Source organism: Peromyscus leucopus, chromosome 1 (assembly GCF_004664715.2).
Source record: "Peromyscus leucopus breed LL Stock chromosome 1, UCI_PerLeu_2.1, whole genome shotgun sequence".
Lineage (NCBI taxonomy): Eukaryota > Metazoa > Chordata > Mammalia > Rodentia > Cricetidae > Peromyscus > Peromyscus leucopus.
In genome coordinates this window covers 46213379-46219682 of record NC_051063.1, presented here as the reverse complement: position 1 = coordinate 46219682, position 6304 = coordinate 46213379, and positions in this window count along the sequence as shown.

Here is a 6304-nt window from a genome sequence, read left to right as displayed (position 1 = left end):
TACCATATCATCTGAAAATAGTGATACTTTGACTCCTTTCTTTCCAATATGTATCTCCTTGAGCTCCTTTAATTGTCTTATTGCTCTAGTTAAACTTCAAGTACTATATTGAAGAGGTATAGAAAGAATGGACAGCCTTGTCTCTGATTTTAGTGGAATTGCTTTAAATTTCTCTCCATTTAATTTGATGTTAGCTGTTGGCTTGCTGTATATTGCCTCTATTATATTTAGATATGTTCCTTGTTTCCCTGATCTCTCCAAGACTTTTATCATGAAGAGGTATTGGATTTTGTCAAAGGCTTTTTCAGCATCTAATGAGATGATCATGTGGATTTTTTCCTTTCAGTTTGTTTATGTGGTGGGTTACATTGACAGTTTTTCATATGTTGAACCATCCCTATATCTCTGAGATGAAGCCTATTTGATCATGGTGGATGATCTTTTTAATGTATTCTTGGATTTGGTTTGTGAGTACTTTATTGAGTATTTTTGTATCAATGTTCATGAGTGAAATTGATATGTAATTCACATTCTTTGTTGAGTCTTCATGTGATTTGGGTATCATGGTAACTGTAGACTCATGAAATGAATTTGGCAATGTTCATATTTGGTGCAATATTTTGAGGAGTATTGGTAGTATCCCTTTTTTGAAAGTCTGATAGAATTCTGCACTGAACTCATCTGGCCCTGGGCTTTTTTTGGTTGGGAGACTTTTAATGACTGTTTCTATTTGCTTAGGGTTTATAGGTCTATTTCAGTTGTTTTATCTGATCTTGATTTAACTTTGTAAGTGGTGTATATCAAGAGAATTGTCCATTTCTTTTAGATGTTTTTTCAATTTTGTGGAGTACAGGTTTTTTGAAGTAGACCTAATGATTCTCTAGATTTCCTCAGTGTCTGTTGATATGTCTCCCTTTTCGTTTCTGATTTTGTTAATTTGAATATTCTCTCTCTGCCTTTTAGTTAGTTTGGATAAAGGCTTCTCTAGCTTACTGATTTTGTCAAAGAACCAACTCTTTATTTTATTGATACTTTGTATTGCTCTCTATTTCTATTTTATTGATTTCAGCCCTCTTAAACTGACTCCTAAAGATTTATCTTTATATCTGTAAGTTAGTGCACCTGTCAACCCTCATCAAAGAAGCTTCTTTTTTGGTTAGAAGGTAATTAACACAAAGACCAAATTGGACATTTGTGCCCCTCCCACCTCCTCCCAAGTTTCAGGGATGACTGTGCAAAGATTGTAAGAGCCAAAGGCTGTGAATAATGACAGGACAACAGTGTTTTTCAGACACAGCAGGGCAGCTGCACATATTAACTTATAGCAGTTGTGGCAGCATGCACAAGACCTGTGCAATCTCAAGCCAGACAAATTCCCACTATGAAGTGGGGAGGTGGTGCTCAAGTCTCACCACTAGCCAAGGAGCTATTGGCAACTGATAGCTACTGGGAGAGGGAGAGTTACTTTTTTTTAAAGGTGTGACCCAGTGAATGGTCACAGGTGATATAGATGTCCCATTTATGTTGGAGTCACTTATTATTTTGACCAATTGTGGGTTTCTGTGTTAACTACCATACACTGGACAAAGAAACTCCTCTGATGAGAACTGAGACCATGGATAGATATGCGTGTGTATATCTACACATACATGTTATCTTGCAAGTGTGTGCCAAGAAATTTCTTTCTCTGGAAGGTATTAGGAAAGATCATAATTGTTGCTGGAGAGCTTCTCTCCAGGTTCCACCAAGCCCCACAGCCCCACAATCCACGTATAAAATAATCACTCAGACACTTTTATTACTTATAAACTGTATGGCCATGGCAGGCTTCTTGCTAACTGTTCTTATATCTTAAATTAACCCATTTCTATAAATCTATACCTTGCCACGTGGCTGGTGGCTTACCGGCGTCTTTACATGCTGCTTATCCTGGTGGTGGCTACAGTGTCTCTCTCCTCTTCTTTCTGTTTTCCCAATTCTCCTCTCTCCTTGTCCTGCCTATACTTCCTGTCTGGTCACTGGCCACCAGTGTTTTATTTATATAGAATGATATCCACAGCACATAATAAGTGATGTCATTTTCGTATCATAAGTCTCAAGAAATAGTAAGGGAAAGCACCACTAGAATACAATATACATAAGGAATTTAGATGTCTATAAACTAGCAATGGAATGAAGCTAATGATTTTAGTGCCATCAGATCTATGCTGAGTGCAAAATAATGTTGTAGAAGTTAAAAAAAAATAGAATGTGGTGAAGATTTCTAGGAATTTTGTTCTTGTTTGGGAACAAAAGGATAAAATTCAGAACTTTTTTGAGACAAAGTCTCATATAGCCCAGGCTGGCCTCAATTATGCTATGTAGCCAAGGATGACTTTGACCTTCTGATCTCCTTTCTACCTCCTAAGAGCTGAGATTGCAGGAATGTGCCACCACCTCAGTTTTATGCAATAATGGAGCTCAAACCAAGATCCTGATGCATACCACACAGCACTCTGCCAAGTGAGCTACATACCACACCAACACTGAGAATTTCTAAGTATGTGTTCATGCACAGTTTTTGTGTGTGTTCATTTGCATGTAGAAGCCAGAGGGCAATCTCAGACATCATCAAGTATCATCAACCATGTTTTGTTTTATTTTTAAACCTGGTCTCTGACTGTCTTGGGACTTATAAGTAAGTTAGGCTAACTAGCCAGCAAGGCCCAGGGACCCTCCGGTCTCTTCCTCTCAGCACTCCAATTACAAGCATGCATCACCAAGCCCTGCCTTTTCTTTTTTAATTAAGAAATTTTCTATTCATTTTATATACCAACCACAGATCCCCCTCTCATCCCTCCTCCTGCTCCCCAGTCTTTGCCCCAAACCCATCCACCATTCCCACCTCCTCCAAGGCAAGGCCTCCCACGGGGAGTCAACAGAACCTGGTACATTCAGTTTGAGGCAGATCCAAACCCCTCCCCCTGCACCAAGGCTGTGTAAGGTGTCCTACCATAGGCACTGGGCTCAAAAAGCCCACTCATGCACCAGGGACTGATCCTGATCCAACTGTCAGTGGGCCCCCTAAACAGTTCAAGCTAAACAACTGTCTCGCCTACACAGAGGGCCTAGTCTAGTTCCATGGGGGCTCCACAGCTATTGGTCCACAGTTCATGAGTTCCCACTAGTTTGGCCTGGTCATCTCTATACATTTCCCTGTCATGATCTTGATGTCCCTTACTCATAGGATCCCTCCTCTCTCTCATCAACTGGAACTCTGGAGCTCGGCCTGGCACCCAGCCAAGAATCTCTGCATCTGCTTCCATCAGTTACTGGATGAAGGCTCTATGATGACAGTTAGGGTATTCACCAATCTGATTACCGGAGTAGGCCAGTTCAGGCACCCTCTCCACTATTGCTAATAATCTAAGGTGGGGTCATCCTTGTAGATTCCTGGGAACTTCCCTAGCATCCTGTTTCTCCCTATTCCCATCTTCCTCTATCATGGTATCTCTTTCCTTGCTCTCCCACTCTATCCCTGTTCCAGCTCAAATATCCCATCCCCTTACGTTCTCATCCCCTATCCCCTACTCTCCATTCCCCTCCCACACCCATTTTGCTCATGAAGATCTCATCTATTTCTTCTTCACAGGGCCATCCATGCATCCCTCTTAGGGTCCTCCTTGTTAGCTAGCACCATCCCTGACCTCAAGCTCTACTATAGAGCTACAGTAATAAAAAACAGCTTGGTACTGGCATAAAAACTTACATGTGGACCAATGGAATCAAATTGAAGACACTGACATTAATCTGCACACCTATGAACACCTGATTTTTGACAAAGGAGCCAAAATTGTAGAATGAAAAAAGAAAGCATCTTCAACAAATGGTGCTGGCATAACTAGTTGTCACATAACTGGATGTCAACATGTAGAAGATTGCAAATAGATCCATATCTGTCACCATGCACAAAACTCAAGTACAAATGGATCAAAGACCTCAACATAAATCCAGTTACACTGAACTTGATAGAGGAGAAAGTAGATAGTTAATATTTCTTGGTAACAAAACATAGGATAAACTTCTGATGTATACATCTTAAACTTAAATACTTTCTTAACTTCACCAAACAATGGTGCATCACTAGGTTAACATAATAATTTCTACAAGCCTACTCTCAACCTACAAACCTACTCTCAACCTACAATTTAGAACTATACAAAACATAACATTAATTCACTCAAGTAATAGCTCCCCCTTTTCTTTAAAAAAAAATACAAAACCAAACTTCTCTATTTAAACAGTTCCATTTTTACATAAACAGTTCCATAAGCAGTTCGTAAGTCATCACTGTTGATAGAGTAAATTCAAACTGTCCCACTGTAATAAAATCATTACTGTCCATTTTATTTTTTAAGTTCAAAAAGAGTTTTGGTACCATTCCTAAAAGTTCCTTTGAGCACTCGTAGACAGGGCCTGGCTTGTCAGGGGCCCTTAAGTCTGTGTATAGCTGTCAGAATCGGAATGACTCTGAAGCAAACAGTCCCAAATAGAAGTCCCACAACCCAAACTTTTCAGTCAAGCAAGTCTCTCTGAAACCTCTTTCAGCTGCTCTTGTCTTTGCAGTCTGTAGCCTCCTGTAACCAGTCCCAGACCAGGATAGAGAGCTTTACCTCATAGCCACATGGGCTCAAGGCTCCTTCAGCTGCCAAGACCTGAAACTGCGGCCTTCCCACAGCAACCCTGGCTTTGGGAGGAATACCCATTACCTGCACCACTGACAGTCCAAGTGCTCAGCAAACCGGTCCCCGGAATCCTCCGAATGCTGTCCTGCTGCATGGCTGACTCACACTGCTGGGAGCTCGGGCTGCGGTCAGTCTCAGCAGCTGCCAGAGAGTTTCTGGCAGGCTGTTCAGTCTGGAGTAGAGTTCTCACCTCCACAGCTTCCTGCTTTCCAGCGCATCTCAGCTGCTTGTCTGGCAACTGACACCATTCTCCGGTCCTGGAAGCAGTCTGGTCTCTGCCGCCTCCACTGTTCACCGCTGCTCTGCTTGCTGTTCATCTTTCCTGAGGCGACACAAATGCTAGGCTTTCTCCACTGTTCGCGTTTCTCGCCGTGTAGCGTCTCAAAGGTTTGCAGAACCTTACTGTTCATCTTTCCCCCAGCACGGCATCTCTGCAGGGCTTTCCAAACTGCAGCTTGTCGTTAGCCTCTCTCGTGGCCTAGCTTGTTCATTTTTCACGTGGGTTTCTTTTGGTAGAAAGCTTGTAGACCCTCGTGCACCTGCCACCTGCACGGAGTTGATGCCTTGAGGGTTTCAGCTTCTGAGACCCTCTGGCTGCTATTTTCTGAAGCTGGCAGTCTCTGGAACTGTTTCTTGTTGTTATTGGTGGCTTTCTGGAACTGCCAAGTCCGCAGTCCGCGATGGACATTGCTTTCTGAGTCCCAGGTTGGGAAAACCTACCCTAAATTTTTTTTCACCATATCTTTAACCTAAGGCCCATATATTCTAAACCTACATTTCTCTGACTCACTTTATACTAAATCTATGACCTATTTAAACCTACATTCTATAAGTAAATTCTTTTTGTATACTACTTTACACTTCTAAATTTTTCCTGCACTGTATTGCTACATTCTACCTTCCTTATTTTTTGTAGATAGAAAAGAGAGAGGAGAGAGAGAGATCTATAGAGAGAATTCTAATGCTGCAACCTTGTGGCATTTCACTGCCTACCTATACACCCGAGAATAAAATACCCTTGCCTTCATTTTTCAATTCCTTATCAGCATGCCTATACTCACAACACCCCCTACAATCGTTTCGCCAAGTCCCTGGTCCCTGTTCGTGGCACCATTTGTGGCAGACCAGTCCCCACATTTATTTACCCAGGAACTCTTGAGGAATGAGGAATAAGAGTTAGTTAGAAATAGAGAGTGGAGAGAAAACACAGGATAGACTCGGGTGGGACTGGATTGTTATCCACCAGCTCAGAACTTTATTCCAAAGGTCTATTTATAATAATGCCAAGGGGTGGAGCAAAAGACCTCCCCCTTGCTAGTTACAGTCACTTGGTCCCAGGCCCATGGTCCAATCAACCTCTTATGCAGTTCTGCTGGAAACAGCCACTAGGAAATCTAGTGGACTCCAACAAGAGCTAAACAGAGAATTCTCAACAAAAGAATCTCTAATGGCTGAAGGACATTTAAGGAATTGCTCAACATCCTTAGTCATCAGGAAAATGTCAATCAAAACAACTCTGAGATACCATCTTACGCCTGTCAGAATGGCTACCATCAAAAACACTGATGATAGCTTATGTT